This window comes from Diabrotica virgifera, chromosome 5, assembly GCF_917563875.1.
Source record: "Diabrotica virgifera virgifera chromosome 5, PGI_DIABVI_V3a".
Classification (NCBI taxonomy): domain Eukaryota; kingdom Metazoa; phylum Arthropoda; class Insecta; order Coleoptera; family Chrysomelidae; genus Diabrotica; species Diabrotica virgifera.
In genome coordinates this window covers 64,497,691-64,516,402 of record NC_065447.1, presented here as the reverse complement: position 1 = coordinate 64,516,402, position 18,712 = coordinate 64,497,691, and the positions used below count along the sequence as shown (strand labels likewise).

Sequence of the window (18,712 nt, the reverse complement as noted above, 5' to 3'; positions counted from 1 at the left end):
ATATTTTTTGTCTATAAAACTTTTCTTAAACGTATTAAAGAAAAATGGTTCAAATAAAACTTGTACGTCATGGAAAGTTGTTCAATAATCCTGAGGGTTTCCAAATTAAAATACATTAGACAACAATTAAACGAGATTTAATTGAAAAAACTCTATTGTTGGTATGTTCTTGTTATTCACTTCATCTTTAAAGTATTGGCAAACGAAGTTAAGTTTGCTACATTCTGCTGATGTATTTGCTACACATTTTTCTTCATTTAGTAGGATGAGGACTGCTTCTTTGATTTTTTCATGCCTGTTTTCTTCATGATTATTTATGCATCTTTCCACTGTGGTCTGTGTTCATTGGCCCATGCATATTTGCATATCTGTGATTTGTCGTTGGTTCCTGTTTTTGATGTATGTTTCATGCTCGTTAATCCCGACGCTTTGTGGTTTTGCAGTTTCACCCACATTCAACCTTGAGTCCCTTTTTTGATGTAGCTAGATTAATTATGTTGTTTTGTTGTTTTCTTTTTTCTATCTTGTGGAATTCCTTGTATATAAAGGGCAATTTGTAGTAATTTTTTATTAAAACCTTTGTTAGCAAGATTTTTTCTTCTTAAAATGCCTTTTCATTGGAACATGTGTTTTGGGCTCTATCGTATAATATAGTCCAAGAACCGAAGCTTTTCACCTCGCAATTTTTACAGAATGGATCGATTTGCTTGAAAATTTGAGAATAAGTAGTGGATAGTCCAGGGATCAAAATCTATATGATGCCGAAAGGCGCTTTTACCATGGGGTGGTTGCCACCCCATCTCGGCGGTGGAAATTTTTTATTATATTTTGACCACAAAGGTTGATAAAAACATTCATTCTAAGCAAAAAATTGTTCTATGCATTTTTTTGATAAAATTAATAGTTTTCGTTTTATTCGCTATCGAAAGTGTTAGTTTTATATCGAAAAAATCAATGTTTTTCGATAATACTCATTTACGATTCACTCAATTTATGCCGTAAAAATTTTGTTTTCAAACCAAGTTCTTGGGAATTCAATAGCCTACAATTTCATATTTAAACATTTTTTCGTATCTCAAAAATTCGTTATAATTCAGTCAATTTGTACTTTACGAGCTCCCTAGTGGGAAAGTTTTGGGATAGTTCTGATTTCTTTCAATAGATATGTATTTTGGGCTGCTGAATCCGAATATGAGGTTTGCGGACAACATTTCTTGATGGAACATTGAAAAAATCGCAAAAAAGCGAAATATTTGTTTTTTTTTTCGCTTTTTTGCTAAAATCTGAAAAGCTATTAACTTTTAGTAAATGGTCTGTTAACATAAATTAAAGTACTTAAAATTCTCTACAAATATCACTATTTACTTTTTTTTTCAGACGAACCGTTCGGTCTAAAGTGCAAGTTGAAAATTGCCAATTTTTAACGGTCTCGGCAAAACCCACTTTTTACATTCCAAAACTTTATTTTTTATTAGAATGCTATCATTTGATAAATTTCTCTTAGTTTTCTGTACAAATAATTAAACGTTAGTTCATAATATGAATATGGTATGTATCTTGTGACAGCTTCCATGAATCCATTCCATCCTAAGAGGCCGGGAATGTCTTTGCTTTTCCCTTAGAGCCACAGAAGCTCAGGCACAGATGGAGTCACAGTTTCAGTTGGTGTGAACATTCTCTTCGGATATGTTATCTTGATTTCTGATAAACCTTGTGGTTTTGTTCTTTCAAAATGTATTAGTTCAACAGCTCCCTGACTTCCATAAACCTCAGGAGCGGGTTTAGTTTTTAATCGAGGAATGGACTGGTTAGGAGCTACTGCATTTTTTGGTGCAATACAAGAAATGCCACCCATGACGTGAAAAGTGTGGTATCCGTCGATTGTATGTACGTTAAAATCAGCGTTATCGTACACCTGTTGTTTAAAGCACGGTTGGTCAATTTTCTGCGGATCGCCTGCGATTGCTGACACTTCCAGACAAGCAACGCGCTTGCTCAAAGTTTTGTAGCGACAGTAAGGCCCAGATAATTCGTCTCACCATTCCTTGCAGGGTTGGCCGTTTTCTCTACAAAAAGTACGCCTCAAGAAAATAGGTTGATGTAGTTTCGTCTTTGGGGTTTTTTCATCCTATACAGAAGCTGTTTGCCTGAAAGTGTCAGCATTCGCAGGCGATCCGCAGAAAATTGACCTGCCGTGCTTTACACAGCAGGTGTACGATAACGCTGATTTTAACGTACATACAATCGACGGATATAGTCGGTTCGCTAAACTCATACACAACTGGCTAGTGATTTTAGTAAGTAGTTTTGCCAATTTAGTAAAATTGGAAAAAAAGGAATTACTAAATAGTTAATAATTACTAAATAGTTAGGAATTTTGCAAATTTTGGGCAAAATTGGCCAAAAACAAAAAAATTACCTACTAAAATCACTAGCCAGTTGTGTCTGAGTTTAGCGAACCGACTATACCACACTTTTCACGTCATAGGTGGCATTTCTTGTATTGCACCAAAACATGCAGTAGCTCCTAACCAATCCATTCCTCGGTTAAAAACGAAACCTGCGCCTGAGGTTTATGGAAGTCAGGGAGCTGTTAAACTAATTCATTTTTAAAGGGACAAAACCTCAAGGTTTATCAGAAATCAAGATAACAGATCCGAAGGAAATGTTCACACCAACTGAAACTGTGACTCCATATGTGCCTGATCTTTTGTGGCTCTATGGAATGGATTCATGGAAGCTGTCACAAGGGACATACCAAATGAACTAACATTTATTATTCGTGCAGAAAACTAGGAGAAATTTATAAAATGACAGCATTCTAATAAAAAATAAAGTTTTGGAATGTAAAAAGTGGGTTTTGCCGAGAATTGGCAATTTTCAACTTGCATTTTAGACCAAACGGTTCGTCTGAAAAAAAAGTAAATAGTGATATTTGTAGAGAATTTTATGTACTTTAATTTCTGTTAACACACCATTTACTGAAAGTTAATAGTTTTCGAGATTTAAGCAAAATAGCGATAAAAAGCAGAAATTTTACGCTTTTCTCGCTATTTTTTCAATGTTCCGTCACGAAGTTTTGTCCACAAACCTCATATTCGGATTCAGCAGCCCAAAATACATACAATGGAAGAAATAAGAACTACCCCAAAACTTTCGTAGTCAAAACACAATTTTTTTGAATTATTATTCGCTTTTAACTCCAGTTTTTTTTAAATATCATTCTAAGCCAGTCAAACTTGTAGAATCTATTAATATAATAATACATAAATAAAGAAGAATGAATAAGGCCAATGACTAAAAACACCGCTAACTTACATTATTACGCTTCCAATTGGATTTCTCCTTTTTTTTTTCAAAAAAATATATTGATTTTTTAACCGAAAATTTTTTTATTTTTTATCTTAGAAAGTTTAGTAAAAAAGAATTTTGTAGGTTTTTACAAGATCTATTTATAATCCTATTAATAATAAATCTTTTTAAAATCCTCAGTCACAAAAAGAGGTGACTTTGAAAGAGTTGGTAAAGGTGGTTTTTGCATGTTATTACAAGTTTTAATTGTCAAATAGCTCACTCAATTTTCGCCGTAGAAAAAATTTGCAATCCAGGTTCTTGGGAATTAAACAAGCTACAATTTCATATTTAAACATTTTTTCGTATCTTTGATGCTAATCTTTCTATTCTGAAGAATAGGCCATTTTTTTCCAAACTACAAAAATTCGTTATTATAATAATAATATTAATATTTATTCATCCTTTAAGACATACAATGTATAGGACATGTCATTAGTTTTACAAACAAACAAACAATAAAATTAATACATTTATAAATTTTATAAACATAAACATTTGAAGGTAGATAGAATTAATAACTTTTAGGTAATATTTCTGTCCGAAACAAACTCTTCCACAGTATAATAACATTTGGTAAGCAATAAGCTTTTAATGGATTTCTTAAAGAAATATTTATTCATTGTTCTATATATTTTTTTTTTTTGGTAAAACGTTGAAACAATCTAATGCTCATATACTTTACTGACATTTCAAATTTACTCGATCTATGACCAGGTACACTCATTCGCTTTTAACTCCATTTTTTTTAAAACTAATCATTCTAAGCCGGTCAAACTTCTAGAACCTATTAATAATATATACATAAATAAAGAAGACCAAATAAGGTCAATGACTAATTTTAATTAGGGTGGTGATTAGGAGGTTGCTTCCGATCACTATTTTGCTGAAAAAAATAGGGACTGACATTCTTTTCATTATAACTAAACTAGTTTAGCCTAGGCCAAACTAGTTTATCTTGATTTAATACGGACACTGCAGGATAAACTAGTACGGCCTAGTATAAACATTATAATATACCTGATATAAGCCAAAATCCATAGAAAAACTGAATAAAATACTCTGTAACTGGATGTAAGACAATCATTTTTATTAAAACGATAATGATTTGGCATTAACAAATGAAAATTGGAAGTACAAACAATCATTATAAAAAATAATCAATTTTTTTTATAAAAAGAATAATTATACCTCAATTATAAAAATTATTTGTTTGTTTCATAGAGTGCTTTGGTGAACATTGCTAATATCATTATCTTCTTGCATTTTCATCTGTTTATGGAAGAGTTTTTGTTGCAGCTGTATTGGACAAAACCTTGTTTTGATTCAACTGAATCTCTCGTAGCTGCAATCATTACCGATATTTCAGAGCCTTGGTTTAGGACTTTCGACGTCATTTTTGCATCAATAAATCATAAATTAAATTCAAGATGAAAATAACTTAAGGGGGGGGGTATAGTATTTTTGATTATTTTTTTTTATTTTTTTTTATTTTTTATTGGCTTATTCGATTGTAAATATTTTCAAGAGTATACCATTAAAATTTTATAATTACGTATTTTTTATATTATACATTTTTTTTTATATATTGTGGCTATTTCCCATAAAAATGTATAATATACGTCTGAATTGCCAATATAAATGAGTCAGATTAAATAAATTATTAGAAGAATTTTTTTATTTAGCAACAACATGTTTATTTTATTTTAATAGTATTTTGTATTTTGACAACGAAACCCGATTTGGGCTTCGAAACGTTAATAAATTCATTTTTTAGTAAAATTGTGGCTTATTTCCCATAAAAAATACGTAATTATAAAAATGCCACAAGGAAATAGCTTCAGAACAACATTAAAATTTTAAGTTAATCCGAGCAAAATTGACGGAGATATGGTATACAAAAATTTTCTTAGTATTATTGACAAAACTACATTTTTTTTAAACGCGTTTTCTGAAAAACATGTTTTATTTTTGAGGTGGTGTATGTACATCGTAACTCAAAAAGTAATGCACCGATCTTTCTGAAAATTTGCACACTTCTTTTTAAAATATTTTACTAGGTAGTGACGTCGAATTTTTGCTTATTTTAACAAGTTTTTTTATATTACCATTTTTCTTTTTACCGAACACACTTCACTTTTTTTTCTTTTTTTGAATTTTTTCACTTTAAAGTTATACCAGGAATTTAAAAGCAATACATATAATCATAAAAACTCGACGTCACTACCTCAAGAAACTCTTAAACTAAAATAATCTTTTTGGTTTGTATGTTTCGGATGATTCTGTCCGAAGATATAGTGTACACCGCAAATCATCTTTTTTTTGGATCGTCTACCACTTCACTTGCGTGACGCAACCACTTCATTTTTAAATATTTTTCAATAAAAATTTAACTGAATAATCTTCAAGTGTTGTTCTCTAAGATAGCCTTTTACCCATTTAACTTAACCCCACCACTTTCAAGGGAAAACGTTTTAAAATTATGCAAGGAATTTAACTTAACCCCCCCCCCTAAGGAAGATAATAGACAATAATTATTAAGAGAAGACAGTGATGTTAACAGGCAAAAGTGGGAAAAAAACATCACTGGAGTTATTCTTCAGACAAATGACGATGGATTTTACAATGTTGGCACAAACTTGGTGTTCTTCAGAAACTATATTCTAGGTTTTATTTTTTCTCAGTTAACACATTCTAAGTTAACAGTCATGTCCGTTTATAAGTGTCTGCATATTCAGTCGTGTCCACGAATGTGTTAATAAGCTACGAGAAATTCAGTTGGATTAGGACAAGGTCTTGTCAATTGCAACTGCAACAAAAGCGCCACAAACAGATGCAAGTGCAAGAAGACAATGATACTATGAAATTATAAGTGTCACCAAAACACTCGATAAAAAAATTAATAATAATTTCTATAATTGAAGTTTTTTATAATATGTGTGTAGAGGAAAGGGATGGCCTTAGACTTTTTATAATATGATTGATTGTATTACCAATTGTCCATTAGTTTTACCGTCGAATCATTATCGTTTTAATAAAAATAATTATCTTACATCCAATTACTGAGTACGTATTTTATTCAGTTTATCTGTTTATTTTGGCTTTGTAGGTATAATATAATGTTTATACTAGGCCGTACTAGTTTATCCTGCAGTGTCCGTATTAATATCAGGATACACTTGTTTGGCCTAGGCTAAACTGGTTTATCCTATCGCGTTTAGGACAAACTAGTTTGGCCTAGTCCAAACTAGTTTGTCCTGAAATCGTGTTTGGCCGGTAACATAATATACTTTAAGGACAATTATTTTTCATTAATAGATAAGGCACATTGTTTGCAGATTTAACTAAAATGCTTTATCCATTATATCCATTAGACTTTAGTCTGCTCCCTTTTGGATTTTCAACGGTTTTGCAACGGTAGTTTTTGGGTTCGTATTTTGATTTTTAACGTGGTTTTCTTTGTTGCTGGCCGTGATGCTGCTCGGTTTTGATTTTAGTGATAAATATTTTTAAGCCTTGACATAAAAATTTTCAACACATGTTATCTATTATGTGCTAATACTCACGTAGCCAAACTTCTGGCGTGTACCTTTTCTTATTGAGTCATTCCGAAAAAAATCCGTTGTATTCTAAGCTTTTCCACGCATTTTGTTGATATGCAGATTAAAACTTAATAGGAGAATTATGTTAGATTTGGTGGTAAGCCAAGCGTTACTGCTGAAAAGTGAAAATGAAATTGCCAGTTTGGTGTGTTTATTCGTAATATAGTATGTATTGCAAACCTTTAAGCCGATGCCGCACTGCAGGATGCTAGATGGTCGCTAGGAGGGTGGATTTTAAAGGTTGATGGTGGAGGGGCGCTGCATCCTGGACGCAGTGAAAGAGTGAAATAAAGTCAAAAGTCAGTATCCAACTGACTGCTGAGGAATCGTTTGTTTCATTTGTTACGTTACGTTTGGTTTGTTTTTTTAGCATATCGTCCTATTAGAGGTAAAACTCACTAACTACACTTTTCAGAAAGTGGAGAAAAGTCTACGTAAAGTTACAAATTGTTTTTTAAATTCATCTGACTTGAATATTGAATTTTTTTAATGCAACTGCAAAGAATAAATAAAACAGATATTTTAAGCCATGGTTCGTCACATAGTGGGTCTGCTGGGTCCCAAATTGCCCTTCTTTTATACACAGCACTTATTACGCTTTCCTCCATAGCCAGGCTACCCGGTAGCCCAATAAATGACCGTTTTGGAGTGTAATTGCCAGGGGCAACTCCGAATTGCATGAAAATTTGGATTTAGGTTCTACTTACCCTCCACTTCAAAGTTGAATTTGTGCCGTTGGTTGCTTTTACTTGGGGGGTGACATTTACCCCTTCTCGGGGGGTGAAAACGCGTGTTTAAAACAAGGCCGGAAATGGATAAATTGACTTATTTTAAGCACCTTCTGTTCTATAAAGTTTTTTACGTAAGTCAATACTTTTCGAGTTATTCGCGATTTAAAATGTTGATTTTTCGACAAAAAAAAACTACGTTTTCAGACCGTTTTTCCCAAATAACTTAAGAAGTAAATATTTTATCGAAAAAAATATATTTAGTAAAAGTGTAGCCTATAAAAAAACGAAAAAAAAATGGTGTACCAGTAAAATCTACAAATTGGGTAGAAGCAAAGTTGTAGCTCATGAAAAATACGTTCTTATTCGTCTAATTCCAAATCGAATAATTCAACGCGAAATCACCGAAGAAAGAAGCGTTTTTCGGGAAAACCTTATTAACATTTTTAAAGTATGGAAAAAATCTTATTATTTGTTTTTTACAAAAGTTTACAGCATCAAAAATAAATGAGTTACACTGAAAAAAAAGTTGGCCCCTTTTTTTTTGGTAAAAAAAATCGTGAAAACCTCCCTCTATTTAACACCCTAAATGAAATTAATCCTTTGGCTTTACCATCTATTTTAACTGTATGTGTATTGTTTATATGATCTGTAAGTTTGATTGGTTGAAGTGCTTATTTTTGAAAACATTTGGTTTTATAGTAAAACAAAATTTTTCTAAAAATTTTTGAAAAATTTCATTTTTTTTCAAAATAACTTAAAAAGTATTAGTGATAAGAAAAATCTTAAAGAGTAAAAAAATGTAGGTTTTGCTATTATAAATATGCTAGTTTCATTTTGTTTCTCCGTAAGACAAAAATTGGTTAAGATATGGCTGTTCAAAATTTGCATACACTCGTGATTAGTGACCCATTCAAGCTTTCTCAATTATAAACACTTTAAACCGGTGAGACTGACAGATCATATAAAAAATAGATAGGTAAGTAAATTGTTTGTAAAGCGGTAGCGATTAATTTCATTCGGGGAGCTAACCACGGCGAGATTTTCATGATTTTTTACAAAGAAAAGAGGGCCATCTTTATTTTGAGCGTAACTCGCTTATTTTTAATGCTAAAACTTTTGTTAACAATTAAAACAAAGCTTTTTATAAACACTTTAAAAAAGTTTAAATGGGGTTTTCCTCAAAAGTGCTTAATTTTTCGGTGATTTCACCTTGAAATATTCGATTTGGAATTGGATGAATAAGAACATATTTTTCATGAGCTACGGCTTTGTTTTTATTTGATTGATAGACTTTACTGATACACCATTTTTTTGTTTTTTTTATAAGCTACACTTTTGCTAAGGATATTTTTTTCGATAAAATATTTACTTTTTGAGTTATTTGCGAAAAACCGTCTGAAAACGTAGTTTTTTTGTCGAAAAATCAACATTTTCAATGGCAAATAACTCGAAAAGTATTGACTTAAGTAAAAAACTCTATAGAACAAAAGTTGCTTAAAATCAGTCAATTTATCCATTTCCTGTCTTATCTTGAACGTATGTTTTTTTACCCCCGAGAAGGGGTGACTGTCACCCCCCAAGTAAAAGCAACCAACGGCACAATTTCAACTTTGAAGTGGAGGATAAGTAGAACCTAAATCCAAATTTTCATGCAATTCGGAGTTGTCCTGAAAATTACACGGTATGGCCGAATTTCCCGTTCTGGGCTACGGATGGAATATCAAACACGACTGATATGGGTGGATAGACGCCTGACGAACCACCGAATGGTTAGATTGTAGTGGGAAGCCACTGCGGCTACCGTCGTTTTGTTATTCGTGGTATAAGTAGCTAGATGGTCGCCAGGCAGGTATCTACCATCCACCATCCTACCAAACTTCCTGCAGTGCGGCATCGGCCTTAAGGTGGTGATTAAGAATATGAAAATGGAAAATGGGGGTACAATTTATTATTGAGGTCAGACATTACCAGAAGTTTCTTTGAGTAGAAGTTCTTTAACGAAGGATAAGTGTATACTGTTGCCAAAAGTTAGAGTATACCTTTAGCAGCCGCTAGAAGGCGTAACAACAGTATACAGAGGTGGCAAAACTGTGGCTCGCAAGCCACATGGGGCTCTTTGAAGGATTATTTGTGGCTCTAATAAATGTTACTGAATTTCTTTTAATTTTTGTGTTAAATGTCTCCCTCCAAAATATCTTAAATTACTGACAACAAATATAAAAGACAATGTGACATCAGGACTTGGACAAGGAGACCCCTTATCACTGTTGCTATTCAATTTGGTCTTAGAATATATGTAATAAGTAAAATATCATCTGAGCTGATAGAACGATTTGTGAATCGAGGATCAAAACTATTGTGGCCTTTGCTGATGATATAGGTGCAGTTGCTCGTTCTACAAGAGACGTGAGAGAGGTCTTTTCACAACTCGAGGAAGAAACAGGTAGTCTGGTCCTTCGAATAAATGAAGAGAAGTCGAAATACATGCTAGTAACCAAAAATCCAAAACTAAGGTCTTATACTTTTATTTTGTTTCAATTTATTTAAAGTTCAATTGACGAATTTACTTTCTTATAAATATTTACAGTGAGATTAACTTGCCAATTTGTTCGAAGATTAACTATAAGTCTTATTTGACGTTAGTAAAATGGAGAAATGTCAGTTTATTGGTCGAATAACTTTATTCATAGAATAAACTACTATTTGTCGTTGGTGAAACCGGCCATGAGTTAGGCAGAACATAACTATTAATGACCACAACTTCGAAGAAGTAAAAGAGTTTAAATATCTAAAGGCGGTAATCACAGATGACAACCACATATAAAAGAGTTCTCAGCAAGGATAGCTGCGTGGAATAAAGCATTATTTATACTCCCTATCATCATTAAAGATTAAGATCTAAGCTGCTAAAAATAAATCTAAATTATGACTGTAAAGCCAATTATTCGCCCAATTGTCACATGGACGTAAAACATGGACTCTACATCAGTGGGAAATAAATCTTCTTCAGATGCAAATTCACTAATGGATGTTAGCGATTACGTTTTCCATTAACTCTCTGTTTCGTGCAATATGTATCAGAGGTTGTATGTTATTAATCCCTGTCCATTGCTTTATGTTTCGGAGCAGGACATTTTCTTGCGTTCCATTCCTCTCTTGCCTTCAATTTTACCCTGGATTATAAGTTGGAGGAATTGGTATTTTTCATTTCGCATGATGTAACGTAATTAGATACGCAGTTTACCTTATCTTGATGGTTTAGAAAAATTGGCGTTCTTGGTTGATTCTTTTAAGGACATCTACATTTGTGACTTTCGCTGTCCGTGGTATCTTTGAATATGGCGATAAAGCCACATTTCAAAAGCTTCTAATCTGTTTATATCCCTCGTTTTGAGTGTCCAGCCCTCTACGCCATATAGAAGCACCGACCATACGTAGCACTTAGTAAACCTTAGTCTCAGTTAAAGATCGACTCAGGTCGGTACCTTCCTGAATTTTACGAAAGCTTGCCGAGCTTATTGGGCTTGTTCCATAATTTATCCCAACCCTGTATAAATACAGAGTTCGTATGTTTTATACTGACTTCATTTTTTTCAATGCTCATAACAACCGTACAGAATAAAAAAATCGTTTAATAAATTTTTATAAACCAATTGTACTTAGCATGTTAATGAATGTTGAATTTTATGATATAATAATTGGTTCTGGCTAGTAGCCACATGTTAACAATCTAAACTTCTTTAACATAGTAATCGGACAAGATCGGTAATTAGTCTTAAAAGGAACGTTAACCTCAAGATTCCATCCGAAGACGATGCGGTCCGTAATTCTAAATCTGCTACTTGGAAATAATTCAAACCAACGGTCGACATTCTGAAAATCTATTTCCTTTCTTTTGTAGAGCTTTAACCTACCTCATCTTTTATGTATGATACGGATATGTCAATGTTTTTATTGTAGCAGATCAAAACAATAACTGTTTTTAGAGGAATATTTTGTTTTGTAAACGTATGGATTTAGCCGCTGCGCTGTGAGATAATGTGAAGAACCGTGCTGATTATCATATCGAAATTAATCCATGCATGTCTCGATACCGGAGTAATCTAGTTAAGTCAAATAATTTATAATCATTCTTTATGATATAGTACGTTCTTTCACGATTTTTGCTCTAAATTTTAAAGAACCGCTTGAATTGACATGAAATTTGGCATACGCATAGCTTACATGCCAAAGAAAAAAAGTGACATTGTGCCGATGTGTGCTTTTGCCATGGGGGAGACTTTGACCCCCTTTTGGGGGTAAAAAAATATATGTCCAAAATAAGTCCGGAAATGGATAAACTGACTAATTTTAAGTAACTTTTGTTCTATAGAGCTTTTTCGCCAAGTCAACACTTTTTGAGTTATTTTCGAGTTATTTTAGAGTGAATATGTTCATTTTTCAACAAAATAACCACATTTTTAGACGGTTTTTCGCAAATAACTCAAAAAGTATGTATTTTGCCGAAAAAAACGTTCTTAGCAAAAATATAGCCTGTAAAAAAGTAAAAAATGGTGTACGCGTGAGGTCTCTGGACCTTCTAGAACCAGAGTTATAGCCAATGAAAAATAAGTTTATATTCGCCAAATTTCAAATAGAATATTTCGACGTGAAATATCCAAAAAATTAAGCACTTTTTGGGGAAACCCATTATAACTTTTTTAAAGTGTTTAAAAAAAGCTTTATTCCTGTTTTTATAAAAAGTTTCTAGCATCAAATTTAAGCAAGTTACGCTCAAAATAAAGTTGGTCCCTTTTGTTTTGGCAAAAAAAAATCAGGAAGACTACCCCCTAATTAGCAGCTTAAATGAAATTAGTCGTTACCGCTCCACAAATTATTTTACTCATGTTGTGTTTATATGATCTGTAAGTTTCATCGATTCAAAGTGCTTATTTAAAAATTTGGTTTTAAAGTAAAATTTTCAAAAATTTTAATTTTGAAAAATATGCTTTTTTTCAAGATAACTTAAAAATTGTTAAAGATACCAAGAATCTCAAAAAACAAAAAAGTCAGCATTGCTTTTCTGAATATCCTGTATTGACAAAAATTGATTAAGATTTGGTGTTTCTAAATTTGCACACATTCGTGATCAGTGACTCGTTCAACCCCTTTTAACTACAGCCCTTTCAAGAATAAGGACTTTGAACCGATGAAACTTACAGATCATATAAATAATACATACACGAATCAAGAAACTTGTGAAGTCGTAACGATTAACTTCATTTGAGTTACTAATTAGGTGATTTTGCCGATTTTTTTTACCAAAAAAAGGGACTAACTTTATTTTGAGCGTAACTTGTTTGATGCTAAAATTTTTTTTTATAAAACAAAAATGAAGCTTTTTTTAAACACTTTAAATAAGTTGTAATGAGTTTTCCCCGAAATGTGCTTCATTTTTGGTTATTTCACGTTAAAGTATTCCATTTGGAATTTGACGAATATGGACCTATTTTTCATTAGCTATAACTCTGCTTCTACTAGGTATAGAGACGTGATATACACCATTTTTTAAAATTTTTTACAGGTTATATTTTTGCTAAGAATGTTTTTTTCGACAAAATACCTACTTTTTGAGTTATTTGCGAAAAACTGTCTAAAAGCGTAGTTATTTTGTTGAAAAAATGAACATATTCACTGGCAAATAACTCGAAAAATATTGACTTAATGAAAAAATTCTATAGAACAAAAGTTACTTACAATTAGTCAGTTTATCCATTTCCGGACTTACTTTGGTCGTATATTTTTTCACCCCCAACGGTGGGTGAAAACCACCCCCACGGCAAAAGCACACATCGGCACAATATCACTTTTTTCCTTTGACTTGTTAGCTATGTGTATGCCAAATTTCATGTCAATCCAAGCGGTTCTTTAAAATCTAGAGGTTTTGCAATATTTTACCGTTAAAGAACGTACTAATAACCGAGTTGAGTTCTGAAGATGGGTAATTAAAAAAAACGACTAAAATCCTTTATAAAAGGTGTATTTGTTAAAATCCCTAAAAAGGGCTACATCACAGAACTAGTTTTCGATCGGATGACCGATCATCATCAGTGCTTACGTGATTCTAACATGCTAACCACCAAAATACCAAAATATATGGGTAAAAACCCTTTAAATTTGATCTGTCATGGAAACAGATAAAATATGTGAACTTAAACACGGATGTGCAAAATATCCCATGTAGGTATTATGCTCCAGGTACCATTTGAGCCCAAAATTGACTTGTTCACATGTTGACTAGATGATGGTAATTTAACTATTTTAAATTTTTCACCTATACAATAATTTTGAGGAAATCAAATTTTGATATTAATCCATTATTTAATTTTAAAATTTGTTTATCTATTGTTTTTGTTTTATAAAACACATTTTTTTTAATGAAGTATTTGTGCAGAATAATTTTTTTCTTACTTTTTTCTGTAGCTCTAATATTAACATTAGTGTTACCAAATGCAAGAACAAGACGAGACAGTCTTGGTCTTGTTCCAATACACCTAGTCTTCGCATTGAGCTCACGGTCTTGGTCTTGCAGCAAGAGCCTTGCAAGTCTCGCAGTTACCCATTAGCTTATTGCTATTTATTAAACGTCACTTTAGATCTTGGAACAATGTAACAGAGAGGTACATTTAAAGCTTGAATTAACACAGCCATAGTAAAGACCAACCAAATTAATAAATGTCTTAAACAACTGATACCGGAGAACAACAAGAATTAGATGAAAAACAATTATTACATTAAACTCGAAGGAAAGCTCAATAATTGGTTATGAAGTTTAGTGATGTCGAAAAAATAATTACTCATTACTTGATATTCGTTACTATCCAATACCCTAAGTATTCGCCGTGTGCAAGTACTTGGAGGGGATACGAGAAACGATCGTGCGCGAATAGCGGAAAAATCTTGAAAGTTTCTTAAATAATTCATTTTCAATTGAAGTTGTCAAATTAACGTAATATTTCATATCTACTGTCAATGAAGAAGAAAAATTATATGTTGCTCCACAATATTGATATGATATGCAATTATTATATAAAAGTAAATTTAATTAATTGTATTTTGCTTGTAGTAGTGCATTTCAATAATTAATTTTATTTACTACATACAATTGTTTACCTTTTAATAACAAAACCTTAATATTACTTTTTCTTCTTATAATTTTTTTGGGCTATGGCTTTGACAATTGTCCAGTAACCAGGACCAATATGATTGGCCAATATAATTAAAAGTGCGAAAAATGTTGCCGAGCTATGAAACCAGGTGTCGCTTTTCCGAACTTGCACGGTCCCAATACCGAATGCCAAACGAGAATTATAATATCTTTACTTTAAATATTTCAGTATTTTGTTTACACGGTAGCCGGCATTATCTGTTATTAATTATAATTTGTCTCGTTACTTTTGAAAATTAGCTGCGCTCTTTCAGCCAATTTTGTTTGAATTTCGATTTCAATCCGAATGATCTCATCGCACACTCAGCAAAAACAATGTTTAGTCTTAGGCCGATAAGATTTGTGGTAGATTCCCACTAACTAATAAGGAAAAAAATTAATGATTGAGTGGGTGGCCTTAAGTACGTATAACAGTAGGTACGCTAACTTTATTATATTTTTTATCAGCTAAGGTGCATTTTTAAAAATTTTGACAATCATTTATCTATGTACTTTAAAATGTATAATAGATATCTTAATTTTCAATATGAATGAATCGGACAAAAATTATATTATTAGAAGAATCTTGTTACCAAGTAACAAAAACAAAATTTGTTTAATTTATTAATGTTTTGTATTTTGAGAACGATTGCCGAAGTGGAAATCAAAACATAAAAATAAACTTTTTTAAAGTAAAATTGTGACATATTTCCTGAAAAATAATAAATATTATTTTATTTTTCAATCTGTCAAAATAATCTATTTGAACTACTAATAATACTTAGCTATATTACACCACTTCACAATACAAATCTAATGTAATTATATAAAGAATTTTCACGAGCGAAACGTAATGCCAGCAGCAAAATATCAAATCAACTTGAAATACTTTTAATAAAAATGTTTTGGTAAGAATAAGTTTTGTTTAAAAATAATGCATAGGTAATGAGAAAATCGTAAAAACATGCTCGGCAAGAGATAGGGGTAGTTTCTGCAGTATATTTTCAAGGATAGGGGTGGTTTCCGCAGGGATGTTGCAATAACCATATATATTTTTCCAAAACACTATTGATGAAGGATATGCCCATATGGATCAAAAAGCAAACAAACATTTTTTTTTCAACCCCCCATTTTATTTTTTTTGGCTACAGGGGTTGCACTAGGAAATCGCTTTTGGTGTCCATGCACGGGTAATAACAACGTGCACAAAATGATATAATATGAAGTATATTAATAAAGGACATTGTGTGTGAAGGATTCCAAGAAAATCACTTTCTTTATTAATTCTTCTTTTTTTTTTTGCGGTGGTTCCGGGGAACAAATGGGGCTGCATTATACAAATTTGTAAATAGCACCAGTACATGGGTAATCGCTGAAAGTCTTTTTACTCTATCATAAACGGTTCAGATGATAAAAAGGGGTTTTTTAAAAATGTGACACCCTGTAATTAAGAAAAAGGCAATTACCCTTAGTGAAACCTATACCAAAAAATCAGTCACTTATTTGTGAATAATTGCCGCAGGATTTCTTCTTAATTTCCGTTACAGTTAGGGAAAAATAATTTTTTTAAAAAACATCTTTTTTAAAAACTTGTCAACTTTGGGGCCCCACCCCCACTAAACGGTGGGTGATAGACATATGCTGTTGGAAAATAAATCGTAGAAAATATCGTCCTCTTCATATTTCTATAAAAGAAATTTTTTGCAAAAGGTATAGGAAGGGCTACGTTCCGCAAAAACCACAAATTACCCCCTTTAAAGGGGCGAAAAGGGGGGTTCCGGGGCGAAATTTTTTAAGAAAAAGTTAGTCTCATAATAAGCACCCCTTGATATACCAGAAACAAATGAAACCGGACTGTGCCCATTTTGCAAGGTTCAACCTCTGTTTCCTACACTATTTCAGCAATATTTTATTTGAAGTATTGGGTATCAGAAATCTCTCTTCACAACGGATGCCATATTCGTTAACAACGGAACAAAAACACATTCGAATGCTACTGATCTCAGCCACATTTATACTGGTAGGGGAGCCAAAGCGGGGATATTTGCAGTTACTAGAGCGCGTCAGATTATCACATGGGGAGAAACCTTGTACCCTGTAAATGTACCTCTCCCATATATTGGCTCTTAATACAGAGGAGTTCGTTAAGGTGGGTCTGAAAAAAATCTATCCTTAGAAAAACTCGAAATCGTCAGATTAAGATCAGGTAAGTTAAGTACATGCAAAAGAGTTTATACTTACTTCAAAAATCTGACGATTTGAGGGAGGCGTAAGGAAATGAGCGAGTCACAAAGTTTCACAAAAAAGAGCGAATATTTCGCGAAATGAACGTTAGATCGAAAAACTAAAAAATACGTGTTCAATATTACCAATAACGACCCCACCCACGGTGAGGGGGGGGGGGTAAATTAAAAATTTTTGAATACGAACCCCGTGATGTTTCGCGAAATGAACATCAGATAGAAAAACTGCAAAATACACGTATTCAGTATTTTTGAAAAATCTGTCGAATGGCACCAAACACAACCCTACATGGAGGTGGGGTGGGGGTTACTTTAAAATCTTAAATAGGAGACCCCAATTTTTATTGCAGATTTGGATTCTTTACGTAAAAATAAGCAACTTTTATTGGAGACATTTTTCGAATCATGGATAGATGGCACTATAATCGGAAAAAACGGTTATTGGAAATGGAAAATTCAATTAAAAAAAGGAAATTCTCCCACTTTATGGAAAACTTAACTTTTTTTTGGTTTTAGTACCTACTCTTCACAACCCAATAGGTTCCCATAACGCTCGAGTAACTGCAAATTTAGCATACTTTCCTCCCCTACTATAGCGTTTTCAAAAAGGATAAAGTGGATCTTGTGCGTCGATTCGTCACTATGGATGAGTCTATTACCATAATCCTGAATCAATACAAGAGGCCAAAAAATGGTGTGAAACTGGTTCTTCAGCTCCGAAACGAGTTTGTGTCCATAAGTCGACCAAGAAGGTGTTAGTATGAGATGCGAAAGGAATTGTGTGTAGATTACTTGTAAACTGACAAAACGACAAATTCTGAATAGTATTGTAAACTTTTAGACCAGTTGAAGGAAAACATCTATAAAAAAGACCCTGTTTGCAGAAGAAAATAATCCTTTTTCATCAGGACAATGCACCTTGTCATTTTGATAATGGTTAAAATCCACGAATTAAGGTTCTAATGGTTGAGGTAACCACCTTATTCACCAGATTTAGCCCCTAGCGATTTCTATCTGTTTCAATCATCATCATCAATGGCGCTACCACTCTTCTTGAGTCTTTGCCGCGTTTACTATTGCCTTCCATGTTTATCGGTCTTGTGACACTAATTCCCATTGACGCACTCAAATTTTTTCTAGATCTTCTTTGACTGCATCTTTCCACCTTTTTCTAGGCCGCACTACAGACCTTCTTCCATCTGGCCTTTCCCAGAACACATTGTTTATAAGGCGATTGTCGTTACTGCGTATCACATGCCCTGCCCATCTGAGTCTATTAGCCTTTATATATCTGACTAGATAGTCTTTTCCGAATAGAGACTCTAGCTCGTTATTGTATCTGCGCCTCCATTCGTTTGTCACGCTGTCTCTGCAAGGGCCATATATCATTCGAAGGATTTTACGTTCCCACACCAGCAATTTATTTACTTCTCCTTTTGTTAGCGTCCATGTTTCGCTTCCATACGCGACTGCTGGTCGTATTATGGTCTTCTATATCTGGATTTTTGCACCTCGTGAAAGAAGTTTTGACTTTTTTTAACTATTTAGAATGGGAAATAAGCCACAATATTATTAAAAAATGATTTTTATTAACGTTTC

The 18,712-nt window shown here is 32.8% G+C and overlaps 1 protein-coding gene across 4 annotated transcripts in view; it reads left to right on the top strand.

Moving 5' to 3' along the window:
- LOC126884204 (myocardin-related transcription factor B-like) overlaps nucleotides 1–18,712 on the top strand; it is a 454,025-nt gene that overhangs the window by 62,699 nt on the left and 372,614 nt on the right. The gene's annotated exons all lie outside the window — the stretch shown is intronic.